The following is an 18,651-nucleotide window of genomic DNA, read 5'->3' as shown; positions in this document are numbered from 1 at the left end:
CCGAATGCTTCGGTAGTAAAATGATCCGAGATTCGGATCGAAGATCCGGATCTTTTCAATGATCCGATTCGAATCATCCGGATCATTGAAAAGATCCGAACTTCCCATCTCTACTATGAGCTGAAGCCCTGCCCCACAGGTGTCTGTCATCGGCGGAACTCCGCCTCTCGCCCGCCCCTCTCAGAGGAGGAAGACTGAAAGGGGCGGGGAGAGGCGGAGATCCGCCGATGATAGACACCTGTGGGGCAGGGCTTCAGCTCATAGCCCTGCTTCACTCGAGAAACGCTGCCAGATTGCCCCCCGGGGATTTAGGGGGGGATTTAGTTAGATTAGAGCGTCGGGAATGCGGCGGATTAGTTAGGGCTACATGGCTAAACGATATATTTCGTGCAGAGCTATTAAAACTATAATTATCGTTTTTATCTAAAACGATAAATATCGTTTTACAATATCGTTCTAAAAATGGCGCCATTATTCGGCTGGCGCCATTTTTAACTAGATGCCAATATACACACGCACACAGTACACACACACACATACCGCACACAACACACACAAACACACACAGTACACACACACACATTATAGACACGCACATTATAGACACGCACAGTACACACGCACAAACACTATACACACGCACACACACTATACACACACACTATATACGCACACACTATACACACGCACACACACACACACTACACTATACACACACTATACACACGCACACACACACACTACACTATACACAGCACACAGTAGACATACACTATACACACACACACACACACACACACACACACACACACACACACACACACACACACACACACACACACACACACACACACACACACACACACACACACACACACACACACACACACACACACACACACACACACACACACACACACACACACACACACACACACACACACACACTATGCTGCTACCAGGGGAGGACTGGGACCTTTTGGCCTGAGAGGAAACACAGACTAGAGGCCCGTTATCATGGCAGCCTCAGCCCAAATTATGTCACACATTCACCCCATGTCGTATATGCCAGTAATCACGTGGAGTGCCAATGAGGAAATACAGCAAGGACACTCTGTGAACAGTGTGACAGGTAAAGTACAGGCATAAGGGGGGCACAATACATTTTGAGGGACAACGGCCGGGCTTTCCGTCTTGTCTATAATTCGTGGTTATCGCACGCCATGATTATCGCACCTGACAACCACATTGGCCCAAGATTTCCCAACATCTCAGTTGATACATTCAACCAATTTCCACCCAAAATGTTTTATCTGATTCGCTAATATCAGTGGCAGCGCTACACTGGGGCTTACCCAGGCTTAAGCCCCAGCTGACAAGCTGTCAGCCCCTGCAAAAGCCCCCCCTCCGCATGGTTGCCAAGCAGCAGGAGGGGTGGAAGCGGAGAGAAGAGGAAGCCGTGTGGACAGCGGCGGAGAAGGGGGCCGCCCCCCCCTTCCCTCACCTTGGGTCTCCAACTCTCTGCCTCGCTCCCCCCTCAGATATCAGCGGCTGGTGTCAGAAGACTCACTCTCTTCCCAGCGAGGCTGATCTGTGCGCCGCTCTGGTCTAGTCTAGACCAGAGTAGCGGCGCACAGATCGATCTCTCTCTCCCGCGCTGGAAAGAGAGGAAGTCTTCTGACGCCAGCTGCTGATATCTGAGGGGGGAGCGAGGCAGAGAGTGGGAACCCCAAGGTGAGGGAAGGGGGGGAGACGGCCCCCTTCTCCGCCGCTGTCCACACGGCTTCCTCTTCTCTCCGCTTCCACCCCTCCTGGGGACACCTATACACCTGGTTATACATGGTAAGTCCTACCTACCTATACTGGGGACAACTATACACCTGGCTACATATACTGGGCACATATACCCCTGGCTACATATACTGGGCACATATACCCCTGGCTACATATACTGGGCACATATACCCCTGGCTACATATACTGGGCACATATACCCCTGGCTACATATACTGGCACATATACCCCTGGCTACATATACTGAGCACATATACCCCTGGCTACATATACTAGGCACATATACCCCTGGCTACATATACTGGGCACATATACCCCTGGCTACATATACTGGGACATATACCCCTGGCTATATATACTTGGCACATATACCCCTGCCTACGTATACTGGGACATATACCCCTGGGGACAACTATACACCTAGCTACTTATATTGGGCACATATACCCCTGCCTACATATACTGGGACATATACCCCTGGCTTCGCGCGCTGCAAGTTCCCCCCCTTGAGCCCCGCCAGCCATTGTGCCCCTTTTGAGCCCCCCCAAAATTCTGAAGCTGGAGCCGCCGCTGGCTAATATCAAAACAGTTGGTCGATTGGCTGTCAAGTCAACAGAAGTATGGCCACTGTAATTCCCTCAAGGCCAATCCCCTCCCCCTCCCCCCCCCCCACACACACATACACCTACCTATGTCCTCCCCTTCACCACCATCTCTACTAATCCCTGTTTTCACTACCTTATAGTGTGTCTGAGCCCTTATGCAGAGAAATAATGAGGAGAGAAAAGCTGAAAGAGAGGGAAGAAGATATTTGCCTCACCTGAATTGCACTTTTATTTAGCTTTCCTGTATGACAAGAAGACACAAACACCCAGCACTAGGGAAAGAGGGAAACAAAGGTGAATGAAGGAGGCTGGTGCACACCAAGAGTGCTTCTGAGCGCTTTTCAAATTTACAGCGATTTGAAAAGCGCTGGGCTAATGTTACCCTATGAGCGTGTTCCCACAGCAGATTTTTTAAAATCGCAAACATGCTGCAGGTAGCATTTATTGGAGCGATTCTTTCAAAAATCGCTTCACAAAGTCGCATTCGCAAATTGCTAGCGATTGCTATTGCGATTTTATCGTGCACTAGCCCAGAGAGAGGAGGAGTGGAGTGAGACTGAGAATAGCCAGAGATGGAGCAGAGAGCTAATCTGTATTGCAGTCTCACATTACACAAAGGCTAGTTGCAGGTAATAGGACTGCTGCCAGTCTCTCACACAAGTCAGAAAGCAGCCCCCCTAGAGTCTAGGGACTGTCACAACTTTTCAACCTGTTTAACACCTTATCTGCACATGCAGTCATTTTAACAATGGGGAGAGACCAGACAGATTTTTTTCCCATGGACCCTCCTCTGCATCATGCAGCTTGCCTGCCCTCTAATTGCACCTTTATCAGCTACCCAAGTGTTTCACATTGCCTTACAACAACAAACCTGAATAGGACAAGACAAGACAAGACAAGACAAGACAAATAACATTTATATTGCGCTTTTCTCCTGGCGGACTCAACACCAGACACAGGACCAGCCCTAAATCACTGAATAAAAGGCGGCCTGGGGAGCAGTCCATGCCTGGCTGCTATACTCAGTCTCTACATCCACGCAGTTACCAGTAGCAGAGAGAAAGGAACTGAATGAATCAGTGAATCAGTTAAGAGTGAAGAGTCAGGACTCAGGAGCTGATGCTATACTCGGATGGATCCCTGAGTGAGCTGGAACTGAGTGAGCTAGGACGAGTGCCTTCTCTCACTGACTCATTCATTACTGTGGTTATTTGAATCATTGAGCTGAAGGAACTGAATGAATCAGTAAATCAGTTATGAGTCCAGTCAGGCGCTGCTGTTAGCTGCTGCTGTAAACTGATCTCTGAGGGAGCTGAGAGGCATTTCTTCTTTCACTACTCAGTGCAGCAGCGCCCTTCCCTCCTCCTGCCGCTCTAGGCAAGAATTTGTACCTGCCTGGTGGTTGAGACGGCTGTGCCTTCAACACTGTTCCCCACAAGTCTGGTACAAAAGTTGAGGATGCAAGGACTGGAGAAGAGTCTGTGTGCATGGATAGGATCTGGCCAATGGACAGAAAACAAAGAGTTGTGGTCAATGAATCTTACTCAAAATGGGTGGCTGTTAGCAGTGGGGTCCCACAGGGGTCTGTACTGGGTCCAGTGCTATTCAATTTGTTTATTAATGACCTAGTAGATGCAGCAGAAAGCAATGTTGCTATTTTTGCAGATGATACAAAATTGTGCAGTAAATGGAAGATGAAATTCAATGCTGAAAAATGTAAAGTCATGCATTTTAGTAGTACCATTGGTCTAGCACCATACAAAATAAATGGGATACAGTTGGGGACATCAAATTTGGAGAAGGACTTAGGAGTACTCATCGACAACAAGTTAAATAATCGTATTCAATGCCAAGCCGCTGCAGCTAAAGCTAATAAAATTTTGGCATGCATTAAAAGGGAAATAAAAACTCGAGATGCTAGCATAATATTGCCCGTTTGACTCTCACGTGGCACTGTGAATGAGACCTCAAAGGACCACGATCGTGTACAAGAAGTACATTTCTCCCAGATTAAAATGCACTATAAATTAATTTTCTCCTATGCTACTTGTGCTTACAGTAAGCAGTACAAATCAGATAGATCTGACAGATTTTGGACTAATCCATCTCCTCATGTCAGTGTTTTCTCTATTATTAAAAGCACTTATTGAATGGCTATTGCTCAGTCCAACTGCCAAAATAGTGTGCAAATGACTAGGGATGTTGACCAGCATCTTTGTATAGATCTTTTCCCGGCATGCTTTTGTATAGAATAAAGGAAATACTGTGAATCCTCCAAGAGGGGATGAACTAGTCCAAAACCTGTCAGATCTTTACTGCCTACTGTAGGTGACTTCAGAATCAGCATAGGAGAAAAGTAATTTATGGTGCATATTATGCATACACATGTATTTTAAATTTTACAACTTTTCAGGATAGTAGTTCTTTAACATGTTGTTAAAGTATTTTATGCGCTTATGAAAGATATCTGTGGCCTATGTATATTCAGTGAATGTAAGCAGACCACAGTGCACCAAGACACATTGACTCTCTAGACTGTCACGTGTGAGAAACAGGAGGGATCCCAGGTGTAGAGTTTGATTTTTGATGTAGTAGCTATGTGAGAACCTGTTTAGTATGTTTCTCTAATATAGGGGTCTGTTGACTTTTACTCAAGTCTGTCACTGAGGCTGGAAGACAAGCAAAATAGGAGCAGAAGATGCAGTATTGGGCAGCACGGTGGCGTAGTGGTTAGCTCTCTCGCCTTGCAGTGCTGGGTCCCTGGTTCGAATCCCAGCCAGGGCACTATCTGCAAAGAGTTTGTATGTTCTCTCCGTGTCTGCGTGGGTTTCCTCCGGGCACTCCGGTTTCCTCCCACATTCCAAAAACATACAGATAAGTTAATTGGCTCCCTCTAAAAATTGGCCCTAGACTACAGTACTTACACTACATAATATAGACATATGGCAATGGTAGGGATTAGATTGTGAGCTCCTTTGAGGGACAGTTAGTGACAAGATATATATATATATATATATATATATATATATATATACTGTACAGTGCTGCATAATATGTCGGCGCTATATAAATACTAAATAATAATAATAATAATATTTGCATATGGGGGCTTTCAGAGGAAATACTGCAGCAGCAGCTGGCCCAGACCCTGACTACAATCTTCAATGGCATACTTAACCAGCCTGCAGAAAAGGTAATTAAAATGGATAGAGTGCATCAGGCCTTACGTCCACAACCACCTGAGGAAGAACCCCCCCAGGGATGTAATTTGCCGCCTTCACTACTTCAGCACAAAAGAGGCAATCATAGCGGCGGTGCGTAAGATAGACTCTATCGAACATGAGGGCATACGTATCCTACTTTTTCAAGATTTGGCGCCATCAACTTTGGCACAACGAAGGGCGCTGCAACTAGTGTTGGGCGAACATCTAGATGTTCGGGTTCGGGCCGAACAGGCCGAACATGGCCGCGATGTTCGGGTGTTCGACCCGAACTCCGAACATAATGGAAGTCAATGGGGACCCGAACTTTTGTGCTTTGTAAAGCCTCCTTATATGCTACATACCCCAAATTTACAGGGTATGTGCACCTTGGGAGTGGGTACAAGAGGAAAAAAAAATTTAGCAAAAAGAGCTTATAGTTTTTGAGAAAATCGATTTTAAAGTTTCAAAGGGAAAACTGTCTTTTAAATGCGGGAAATGTCTGTTTTCTTTGCACAGGTAACATGCTTTTTGTCGGCATGCAGTCATAAATGTAATACATATAAGAGGTTCCAGGAAAAGGGACCGGTAATGCTAACCCAGCAGCAGCACACGTGATGGAACAGGAGGAGGGTGGCGCAGGAGGAGAAGGCCACGCTTTGAGACACAACAACCCAGGCCTTGCATGAGGACAAGAAGCGTGCGGATAGCATGCTTTGTACCACCATGCAGTCATAAATGTAATAAAGATAAGTGGTTCAATAAACAGGGACCACGCGGCAACGCTAACCCAGCAGCAGCACACGTGATGGAACAGGAGGAGGCGCAGGAGGAGAAGGCCACGCTTTGTGAGACACAACAACCCAGGCCTTGCATGAGGACAAAAAGCGTGCGGATAGCATGCTTTGTACCGCCATGTAGTCATAAATGTAATAAAGATAAGAGGTTCAATAAACAGGGACCACGCGGCAACGCTAACCCAGCAGCAGCAGCAGCAGCAGCAGCACACGTGATGGAACAGGAGGAGGCGCAGGAGGAGAAGGCCACGCTTTGTGAGACACAACAACCCAGGCCTTGCATGAGGACAAAAAGCGTGCGGATAGCATGCTTTGTACCGCCATGTAGTCATAAATGTAATAAAGATAAGAGGTTCAATAAACAGGGACCACGCGGCAACGGTAACCCAGCAGCAGCAGCAGCACACGTGATGGAACAGGAGGAGGCGCAGGAGGAGAAGGCCACGCTTTGTGAGACACAACAACCCAGGCCTTGCATGAGGACAAAAAGCGTGCGGATATAGCAGCAATGCTTTTTGCCGCCATGCAGTCATAAATGTAATACAGATGAGAGGTTCAATAAACAGGGACCGGAAACGCTAAACCATCCCAGATGTTCATCGGTCATGTTACTTGGTTGGGGTCCAGGAGTGTTGCGTAGTCGTTTCCAATCCAGGATTGATTCATTTTAATTTGAGTCAGACGGTCTGCATTTTCTGTGGAGAGGCGGATACGCCGATCTGTGATGATGCCTCCGGCAGCACTGAAACAGCGTTCCGACATAACGCTGGCTGCCGGGCAAGCCAGCACCTCTATTGCGTACATTGCCAGTTCGTGCCAGGTGTCTAGCTTCATGCCCGGTTTCAGGTCCAGCGGTGCCAGCCACAAATCCGTCTGTTCCTTTATTCCCCTCCAAATTTCCTCCCCTGTGTGCTGCTTATCCCCAAGGCAGATCAGCTTCAGCAACGCTTGCTGACGCATGCCAACAGCTGTGCTGCACTGCTTCCACGATCCTACTGCTGCTGGTGCTGGGTTAGCATTTCCGGATGAGGTACAGCTTTGAGATGCGTTGGAGGAGAAGGAGTCAGAGAGGTAGGTGCTGCTGTTGTTATCCAGCTGTTTGCGGCGTGGGCAACACCCGCGCCGTAGCAGGTGAGGAATCGCTGCCAGGCTCCACAAGGTTCACCCAGTGCGCGGTAAGGGAGATGTATCGACCCTGGCCGAACGCACTCGTCCAGGTGTCAGTGGTGAGGTGAACCTTGCAGGCAACGGCATTCTTCAAGCTTCGGGTTATTTAGCTGACCACGTGCTCATGCAACTCAGGCACTGCAGAGCGCGCAAAGTGGTAGCGGCTGGGAACCACGTAACGTGGGATGGCCACTGACATCATGCCCTTGAAGCTGTTTGTCTCCACCACTCGATATGGCAGCATTTCGCAGGCCAGAAGCTTGGCTATGCTGGCTGGCTGTTACTGCCACGGCCCGGGGGTCATTTGCTGGCAATTTCCTCTTGTGCTCAAACATCTCAGAAACAGACAACTCAACCGTAGCGCTGCACACCGAAGGGCTGTTGGTTGTTGTGTTTGATGAACACTGGGAGACCTCAAGAGCACTAGTCCGGAAAGTGACAGTGTCAGCATCGTCTGATGTTTGTGAATGTTGTGAACCACGCAATGGCTGGGCTACTGCTGCTGCTGAGGCGGGTCTGGTGGTGAGTCTGGTGAACCCAAGGGAGGCAGTGTTGCTGGTGGTACCCTGTCCTGCCGCGTTTGCCCACAGAGTGGGATGTTTGGATAGAATGTGGCGGCTCATGCTGGTGGTGGAGAGGTTGTTAATACTTTTCCCCCTGCTCAGGCGGGTCTTGCACACCTTGCAAATCGCCATGGTAACATCCTCAGTGCAGTCTTCAAAGAAAGCCCAGACTTTAACTGGCTGAGGACTCGGACCTCGTGCGTGATGTGCTGGTGCTGCTTAACCCACTGCTGGACGCTTGAGAGGTCATCCAAGTAATTATCTGGTCCTGTTCTTTTGGATCTGTGAGGGTTGTTGTCCTGGACAACATGGGCAGTATTGAGTGGGTTTTCTTGGGTGCTCCCCTGTGGCCTGTACGTGAACCGTCAGGGGAAACACCTCTTCCCTTGCCCCTCCCTCTTTCACCGGATTTCTTCCTCATTTCACTTATCCTTAAAGTACACGCTGACTGGCAGCAGTACAGTGGCAGTACAGAAATGCTATACAGTGGTGGGTGAGCGGTGTACCACTATTGTCAGCAGTGACACAGAGCACAATGCTATACAGTGGCGGGTGAGCGGTGTACTACTGTTCCCAGCAGACACAGAGTGGAAGTAAACACAATGCTATATAGTGTGGCTGAGCCGTGTACACAGAGTGGCATTAAACACAATGCTATATAGTCTGCTATATAGTCACCCCGAACAGGGTGATGTTCTGCAGAACCCAAACAGTGGCAAACACTGTTCGCCCAACACTACTGGGAGGGAACGCAGATTTTAGTACCTAAACACACGATACAACATGTTTTCCGGGGTCGGACTCTGAGGCACATACAGATGGTCCCGATCATCATCCTCATCATACAACTCTTCTCCTGAGTCTGACCCACCCACCACCTCTGCCACCCCAACATCCCCAGACACAGACCCCTCATCGTCCTCAACATTAACTTGGGATGCTGGCCTGAGCCAGACCTCCTCCTCCACATCAGGCCCCATCATCTCCTCAATGGCAGCCCTCATTAATCGCTCTGGCGACGGACTGATGGACACAACGTTCTCCTCCGGGGAGGGCTGCTGCTGACCACTGGCTGCTGGGGTGGATGTTATAGCTTGCGTGGGGCGTTGGCTGTTGCTGTTGTTGGGAGTGCTGCTCACAGCGGAGGTCTCTGGGGAACTCATGTTGAGCTCATATAGTGGTTGACGGTGAGTGGAGTATTACTGATCCCAGCAATATACACACTGACTGGCAGAGTACGCAATGCTATATAGTGTGGCTGAGCGGTGTACACAGAGTGGCAGTAAACACAATGCTATATAGTCTGGCTGAGCGAGCGGTGTACTACTGTTCCCAGCAGAATCAGAGTGGCAGTAAACAATGGTATATAGTCTGGCTGAGCGGTGTACACAGAGTGTCAGTAAACAATGGTATATAGTCTGGCTGAGCGGTGTACACACAATGCTATATAGTCTGCTATATAGTGTCAGTAAACAATGGTATATAGTCTGGCTGAGCGAGCGGTGTACTACTGTTCCCAGCAGAATCAGAGTGGCAGTAAACAATGGTATATAGTCTGGCTGAGCGGTGTACACAGAGTGTCAGTAAACAATGGTATATAGTCTGGCTGAGCGAGCGGTGTACTACTGTTCCCAGCAGAATCAGAGTGGCAGTAAACAATGGTATATAGTCTGGCTGAGCGGTGTACACAGAGTGTCAGTAAACAATGGTATATAGTCTGGCTGAGCGGTGTACACAGAGTGTCAGTAAACAATGGCATATAGTCTGGCTGAGCGGTGTACACACAATGCTATATAGTCTGCTATATAGTGTCAGTAAACAATGGTATATAGTCTGGCTGAGCGAGCGGTGTACTACTGTTCCCAGCAGAATCAGAGTGGCAGTAAACAATGGTATATAGTCTGGCTGAGCGGTGTACACAGAGTGTCAGTAAACAATGGTATATAGTGTGGCTGAGTGGTGTACACAGAGTGTCAGTAAACAATGGTATATAGTCTGGCTGAGCGGTGTACACAGAGTGTCAGTAAACAATGGTATATAGTCTGGCTGAGCGAGCGGTGTACTACTGTTCCCAGCAGAATCAGAGTGGCAGTAAACAATGGTATATAGTCTGGCTGAGCGGTGTACACAGAGTGTCAGTAAACAATGGTATATAGTGTGGCTGAGTGGTGTACACAGAGTGTCAGTAAACAATGGTATATAGTCTGGCTGAGCGGTGTACACAGAGTGGCAGTAAACACAATGCTATATACTCTGGCTGAGCGAGCGGTGTACTACTGTTCCCAGCAGACACAGAACAGTAAACAGAATGCTATATAGTGTGGCTGAGCGAGCGGTGTACCACTATTCCCAGCAGACACAGAACAGTGAACAGAATGCTATATAGTGTGGCTGAGCGAGCGGTGTACCACTATTCCCAGCAGACACAGAACAGTGAACAGAATGCTATATAGTGTGGCTGAGCGAGCGGTGTACTACTGTTCCCAGCAGACACAGAACAGTACACAGAATGCTATATAGTGTGGCTGAACGAGCGGTGTACTACTGTTCCCAGCAGACACAGAACAGTACACAGAATGCTATATAGTGTGGCTGAACGAGCGGTGTACCACTATTCCAAGCAGACACAGAACAGTGAACAGAATGCTATATAGTGTGGCTGAGCGAGCGGTGTACCACTATTCCCAGCAGACACAGAGTGGCAGTAAACAGAATGCTATATAGTGTGGCTGAGCGAGGTACACAGAGTGGCAGTAAACAGAATGCTATATAGTGTGGCTGAGCAAGCGGTGTACTACTATTCCCAGCAGACACAGAGTGGCAGTAAACAGAATGCTATATAGTGTGGCTGAGCGAGGTACACAGAGTGGCAGTAAACAGAATGCTGAGCGAGCGGTGTACTACTATTCCCAGCAGCGACACACAATGACTGGGGGGGACCCTGGCTAGCGTGGCTGGAGCGCGAACTACCCTGCCTGCCTACCCAAAGCTAAACCCACAGACAAATGGCGGAGATATGACGTGGTTCGGGTATTTATTTACCCGAACCACGTGACAGTTCGGCCAATCAGAGCGCGTTCGGGTCCGAACCACGTGACCCGTTCGGCCAATCACAGCGCTAGCCGAACGTTCGGGGAACGTTCGGCCATGCGCTCTTAGTTCGGCCATATGGCCGAACGGTTTGGCCGAGCACCGTCAGGTGTTCGGCCGAACTCGAACATCACCCGAACAGGGTGATGTTCTGCAGAACCCGAACAGTGGCGAACACTGTTCGCCCAACACTAGCTGCAACCATTGCTGAAAATGCTGCAGGAAAAGGGAGCGATCTACAAATGGGGATTCCCGTTTCAACTACACATCTCCAAAGAAGGCAAGAATTTTACCCTGAAAGACCCAGGAGGCCTTCCTGATGTGTTTACAGCACTGGAGCTGCCGGCGATAGAGATCCCAGAATGGCTACCGGATAAAATCTTCATGGGCCTTCCACAACTACCCAAGAAGCAAAGAAATGGCGGACGAGGACAACAACAGTAACTGAACTGCATATTTCACTACGAGGACTCTTCCAGAACCTGGTTTGTGGATAAATATTTAAGGAATTCTTTTTACTTTTCTTAATTTATTCGTGAACTAACTTTGCCCACCTAAGAAAGCTAGAAACTATTCCTCTTCCCCCTTGTTTTTTCTGCTTCCCCGCCATAGATATCATGGAGCAAATAGGAGTGACGCACTTTTTATTGCTTCACTTGCCCGCAGGGGACTCCCTGCAACTGAATGCATACACTATGATGTGTCTACCGAGAAGGAACTTACTAGAACTTTGTAGAACATTGCTCTGCCATAAGCTAGATAAACTCTGCTTCTCTCTAGTCATCAGGCATGCGTACGTACAAAAAGGGCGCCTGGACAAAAAGGGCGCGGGGTGTAAACTCTAAATAATAATTAATCATTAATAGGGTTTATAAATATAGTGTGCTATATTTCGTTTACAAATAATGTTTAACAAAATTATAAATCATTAAATAATGTTTATGAAATCGGAAATTGTGAAAACGTTAATCTTCCCTGTTTCAAAAGTTAAACTTATAATTACGTTTATAAAAAAACCAATAATATATGTTTTATTGTTATAATTGTATATTATTGTGAATAACCGTCATTTATGGTTTGTTCTTATAATAAAATCTGAAAATATTGTTTATAAAGATGATATAAATATAACTACGTTCGTAATAAGTGTTGTAATACATTAGTAATTATTACTAAAATTTTACTAAAACTATACCTAAGCCTACTCTTACACAGAACCCTACCTGTACCTATCCCTAACCCCTAGACTCCCCTGTTGGTGCCTAAACCTAAGACCCCCCTGTTGGTGCCTAAACCTAAGACCCCCCTGTTGGTGCCTAAACCTAAGACCCCCCTGTTGGTGCCTAAACCTAAGACCCCCCTGTTGGTGCCTAAACCTAAGACCCCCCCTGTTGGTGCCTAAGTAACCCTCCCTGTACCTACCCCTAACCCCTAGACCCCCCTCTTGGTGCCTAAACCTAAGACCCCCCTGTTGGTGCCTAAACCTAAGACCCCCCTGTTAATGCCTAAACCTAAGACCACCCTGTTAATGCCTAAACCTAAGACCCCCCTGTTGGTGCCTAAACCTAAGACCCCCCTGTTGGTGCCTAAACCTAAGACCCCCCTGTTAATGCCTAAACCTAAGACCACCCTGTTAATGCCTAAACCTAAGACCCCCCTGTTGGTGCCTAAACCTAAGACCCCCCTGTTGGTGCCTAAACCTAAGACCCCCCTTTATTATGTGGATAATTATGTTTTACTAATTGTGGATTAAAAAAATATTTTGCAATTTACGTTACGTACTGATCGCTTTATTTTGTGAATAATAATGTTTTACAAACAGTAAGGGATAAAACTTTAAATAATGTTTTAATTATTTAAATAAGATAAATATGTTTAGTATTTTCATAAACGTTATTCGGCACGGGTGCATTTTATAAACGTAAATCACCACAAGTTCAGTTATAAATCATTAAACAGCTCCGGGCGCCGTTTGTAAACTTTATTTAGCTCCTGGCGCCGTTTATAAACTTTATTTAGCTCCGGCGCCCTTTTTTCCTACCCGGCGCCCATTAAACGCTATTTATTATGGGAGTGAATGGCGGCGCCCTTTTTGTCCACTAGCGGCATGCGCCCTTTTTTCCCAGCTCCATCAGGCATATATTTTTTATTTTTTCCTCTGCTCGGATTTGACTCCATTGGTTTCATTAAGCTCTATGCCGCATCGTATATCTGCCTTATAGCGTCACTGAAGGAAACTTTTCCATTACATGATATATTCCAAAATATCAAGCAATTTCTATTATGTATCGTATATTTGTTCAAAAACCTACAAATCTCAGAGCTATCTATATGTCTTGGTAACATATGATATGGATATTTATGAACATGCAATATAGGTTGTGTAATATTTCTTGCATAGAGTGGAGAAGATTAGGGCCCGCCATGAAAATATTGTAATTGCGGGTCTAAGATATATATACCCAAACGTTTAACCTTAGAAATGTATCTTGCACATATAATTCCTGGACCAAACTAGAGGAATTGGCTTTATATAAATGAGAGTCTTATTATGAATCACACTATGGTTTAGATACGGGGAGGGGAGAAGAGAGGGGGATTTGGGAATGCTGCACACTTCTCACAAAATAGTTCTCCTTTGTTTTTCTAACGTATGCCTACCTCACCCAAAACTAATAGAGGTGATTATTAAGTAACACTCATATGCACTTACTATCCTACCCAGGTGCACAGGTTCCCAGAACTAGAGATGGCCTGAACGGTTTGACCGCGAACTTATTCGCGCGAACATCGCTGGTTCACATTCGCGTCGAAATGCGAACTTTATGGTGAGTTTGATTTGCCCCCATACTACATCATTAGACTCAACTTTGACCCTCCAAATCACAGTCAGCAGACACATGGTAGCCAATGAGGCTACACTCCCTTCTGGAGCCCCCCCCCCCCCCCACCCTTATATAAGGCAGCTGCGTCTGCCATTTTCTCATTCTGTGTGCTGAGTAGTTAGTGATAGAAGGGAGAGAAGTTGCTTTCTGCTGCTGCAGACATTAGGGAAAGTTTAGTTAGGCTGTTGTTAGGCTTGTTAGCTTGCTCCTTGCTGATACTTATTGCTAAGAAGCACCCCAAAACAGCTGTTTTGAGAGCTAATGTTCTTTTGATGTGTTTTTTTTTTTTTTTTGTGGCCGGTTTTTTTTTTGTGTGTGGCCCACTGACACTTGCATATACAGCCCTGTCAGTCGCAGCTGGCCCTTGGTAATTGGAACTGAGTGAGCTAGGACGAGTGCCTTCTCTCACTGACTCCTTCATTACTGTGGTTCTTTGAATCATTGAGCTGAAGGAACTGAATGAATCAGTAAATCAGTTATGAGTCCAGTCAGGCGCTGCTGTTAGCTGCTGCTGTAAACTGATCTCTGAGGGAGCTGAGAGGCATTTCTTCTCTCACTACTCAGTGCAGCAGCGCCCTTCCCTCCTCCTGCCGCTCTAGGCAAGAATTTGTGCCTTCAACACTGTTCCCCACAAGTCTGGTACAAAAGTTGAGGATGCAAGGACTGGAGAAGAGTCTGTGCGCATGGATAGGATCTGGCCAATGGACAGAAAACAAAGAGTTGTGGTCAATGAATCTTACTCAAAATGGGTGGCTGCTAGCAGTGGGGTGAGGTCCCACAGGGGTCTGTACTGAGTCCAGTGCTATTCAATTTGTTTATTAATGACCTAGTAGATGCAGCAGAAAGCAATGTTGCTATTTTTGCAGATGATACAAAATTGTGCAGTAAATGGAAGATGAAATTCAATGCTGAAAAATGTAAAGTCATGCATTTTAGTAGTACCATTGGTCTAGCACCATACAAAATAAATGGGATACAGTTCAACTGCCAAAATAGTGTGCAAATGACTAGGGATGTTGGCCAGCATCTTTGTTTAGATCTTTTCCTGGCATGCTTTTGTATAGAATAAAGGAAATACTGAGAATCCCCCAAGAGGGGATGCACTAGTCCAAAACCTGTCAGATATTTACTGCCTACTGTAAGTGACTTCAGAATCAGCATAGGAGAAAAGTAATTTATGGTGCATAGTATGCATACACATGTATTTTAAATTTTACAACTTTTCAGGATAGTAGTTCTTTAAAGTATTTTATGCGCTTATGAAAGATATCTATGGCCTATGTATATTCAGTGAATGTAAGCAGACCACAGTGCACCAAGACACTTAGACTGTCACGTGTGAGAAACAGGAGGGATCCCAGGTGCAGAGTTTGATTTTTGATGTACAGATAGGCACTCTACTGTGTTGCCACATATATTACATTTTCTTACCAACTTATATAGTGGTTCACTCTAGTTAATTTTTTCTAATATAGTCACATGACATATTAAGGGTGAGGATTGTACTGACAGAGCAGATTGCTGAAGTAGTAGTTTAGTATGTTTCTCTAATATAGGGGTCTGTTGACTTTTACTCAAGTCTGTCACTGGGGTCTGGTTTTCGTCTCGGGGGCCAGCAGTCTAATTGTTATTTAGGGGACATATTGCCTAACTATGTTATTTGGGGAATGACCGCAACTTCCATAAAGGTGTTGGGGCTTTGTGGCGTCCAATCTTCCTCTACATTTCACGTAAGCACTTTGGTTTATTTATCTCCATTCTCTCATGGCACTGTGTTTTTGGACATCTGGGGCCATATGTGTAACGATCGGTGGGCGCAGAGAGTATCTGATTACCGGTGATCTGCAGTATCACCGGAAATACAGATATATACCAGATTATAAGTGAACTGCAGTCTCACCGATAATCCGATATACAAACTAACCTCTGATCACCCGAGTAGAGTGTAGTGTTTGGTGTAACTGTAACACTAAGAGGACAAGGCCTCAATGCAGTAAGGAGTACTGCACAGATTCCTTCCGCAGACCTGAGCTCTCCAAGACGGGAGGAGTCAGACTGATAGTAGGAAGGGATATCTGAAAGTGACCCTCAGGAGGAAGGATCGCTAACAGAGCGAGGAACCGCCTCTAACGGTAAGGTCGGTTCTCGAGGTCGGACAAGCCAGGTCGTACACACACGGACAGATAAAGTACAGGATCAGGAGGCAAAGTCAGAGTCAAAGTACAGGCAGGGTTCAGCAACGGGGTATCAGAAATATCGGGGTACAAAATCAGGAGGCAGAAGCAGAGTCAAGGAACGAGCCGGGGTTCGGCAACAGAGTATCAGAAATATCGAGGTGCAAGATCAGAGTTCAGGAGGATAGTCGAGGCAGGCAAAAGTCATAACATATAATCACAATCAAACTAGTACTTTAGCTATCAAATATCTAGCTAAGTGTAGGATTACAGCTCCAGCTGGTCCCGGCACACTTCAGGATCTGACTACGGATCTGGGTGCTCCCACGTATGTGATCGCACGCCAGACAAAGAGCAAGTGAACAACCAGCAGTATATATACTCTAGGACCTTTCCAGGACCTCCCTAATTGCTGGTCCAATGGGAGCAGTGGAATTTGTCAGCTGACCCAGCTGGTCAGCCGACACCCTTCTAACTGCTATTTAAACTCTGCCTCTGTGCTCGCGCGCGTGTAAGTCTGAATCTTGGTGGACTATCAGTCCCAGCCACACCAGTACTGTTTTGCAATGTATCTAATGCGGGGGTCGCCTCTGATGTAGATTCCGCCGTTACCAATGCGGATTCCGCCGCACTGCCCATGCGGCATGCGGCGTTTTTTCCGCGTTGTGACGCCATGCTGGACGCGGAAACAGCCGCCTCACCTCGAGAGACGGCGGCTTTTCCGCGTTTCCTCACAGTACCCCCCTCCCGAGGAGTGGACTCCGGACAACTCCCACCAGGCTTCTCGGGATGTACAGCATGAAATTCCTTCACTAACTCGTCCGCATGCATGCGGTTCCTAGGTACCCATTGCCTCTCCTCAATCCCGTACCCCTTCCAATGTACGAGGTACTGTACCGAGTTCTGTACAGTACGTGAATCTATGATCTTCTCCACTTCGTACTCGGGTTGGGCATCCACCAACACGGGAGGAGGAGGAGTAGGACCTACCTGGACTGCTGGTTTAAGAAGGGACACGTGGAAGGACCTCACCCCCCGCATGCTGGTGGGAAGGTCAATGGAATAAGTAACATTATTAATCTTCTTGGTCACGGAAAATGGGCCCACAAACCTGGGACCCAGTTTGGCAGATGGCTGCTTCAGGGTCAAGTGACGTGTGGACACCCAGACTAGATCCCCTGGCCGAAAATTCCATTCCACGGACCGTCTCTTATCTGCTTGACCCTTCTGACTCTGGAACGCCTTCTGTAAATTCCCCTTAACAATTCCCCAATTGTCCCTGAGTGATCTCTGCCAGTTTTCCAGTGCTGGAAATGGAGACGAGACAACTGGAAAAGGGGAAAATTTGGGTGACCTCCCTGTTACAATCTGAAATGGGGAAAACCCAGACGAGGAATTCTTTAAATTATTTTGAGCGAATTCCGCGAAGGGCAAAAATTTCACCCAGTCACTCTGCGCCTCAGAAACGTAGCATCTCAGAAATTGCTCCAGGGATTGGTTAATGCGTTCTGTCTGCCCATTGGTCTGTGGGTGGTAGCCTGACGAGAAAGACAATTTCATGCCCATTTGGTGGCAAAATGCCCTCCAGAATCCAGACACAAACTGGACTCCCCTATCAGACACGATGTCTTCCGGAATGCCATGCAGCCGGAAGATGTGAATGATAAACAATTCAGCCAGTTCTTGAGCCGAGGGGAGTCCTTTCAGGGGCACAAAATGGGCCATTTTGCTAAACCGATCGACTACCACCCAAATGACCGACATGCCTTCAGACCTGGGCAATTCCCCCACAAAATCCATGGACAAGTGGGTCCATGGCTCACTCGGGGTGGGCAAAGGCTGCAACCTTCCTACAGATGCCAGCCGGGAGGGCTTACTCCGGGCGCACACCGCACACTCCCTAACATACTCCTTGCAATCTGTTGCCAAGGAAGGCCACCAAGCACACCTGGCAATCAGATCCTGCGTTCTGGCAGCTCCAGGATGACCAGCATTCTTATGGGCGTGAAAGAGTTGCAGAACCTGTAACCGGAATGGTAGTGGTATGAACAAGACCCCTTCGGGTTTCCCTTCAGGAACCTCCTGCTGAAAGGGACCCAAGATCTCTGTCCACTCTTCCCAAGACTCCGTGGCGGCTAACACCAGTTTCTGCGGAATGATGGATTCAGGAGTGTGAGGCTGTGCTGTCTCAGGTTCGAAACACCTGGAGAGGGCATCTGCCTTGATGTTTTTGCTACCTGGAGTGTATGTGATTATAAACCTGAATCTCGTAAAAAACAAGGACCACCGGGCCTGACGAGGACTAAGCCTCTTAGCCCCCTCGATGTACTCCAAGTTCTTGTGGTCGGTGTAAACAGTGATCGTGTGCTCTGCCCC

Source organism: Hyperolius riggenbachi, chromosome 8, assembly GCF_040937935.1.
Source record: "Hyperolius riggenbachi isolate aHypRig1 chromosome 8, aHypRig1.pri, whole genome shotgun sequence".
Lineage (NCBI taxonomy): Eukaryota > Metazoa > Chordata > Amphibia > Anura > Hyperoliidae > Hyperolius > Hyperolius riggenbachi.
The sequence above is the reverse complement of the archived record's forward strand: the minus strand, read 5'-3'. Positions refer to the sequence as shown.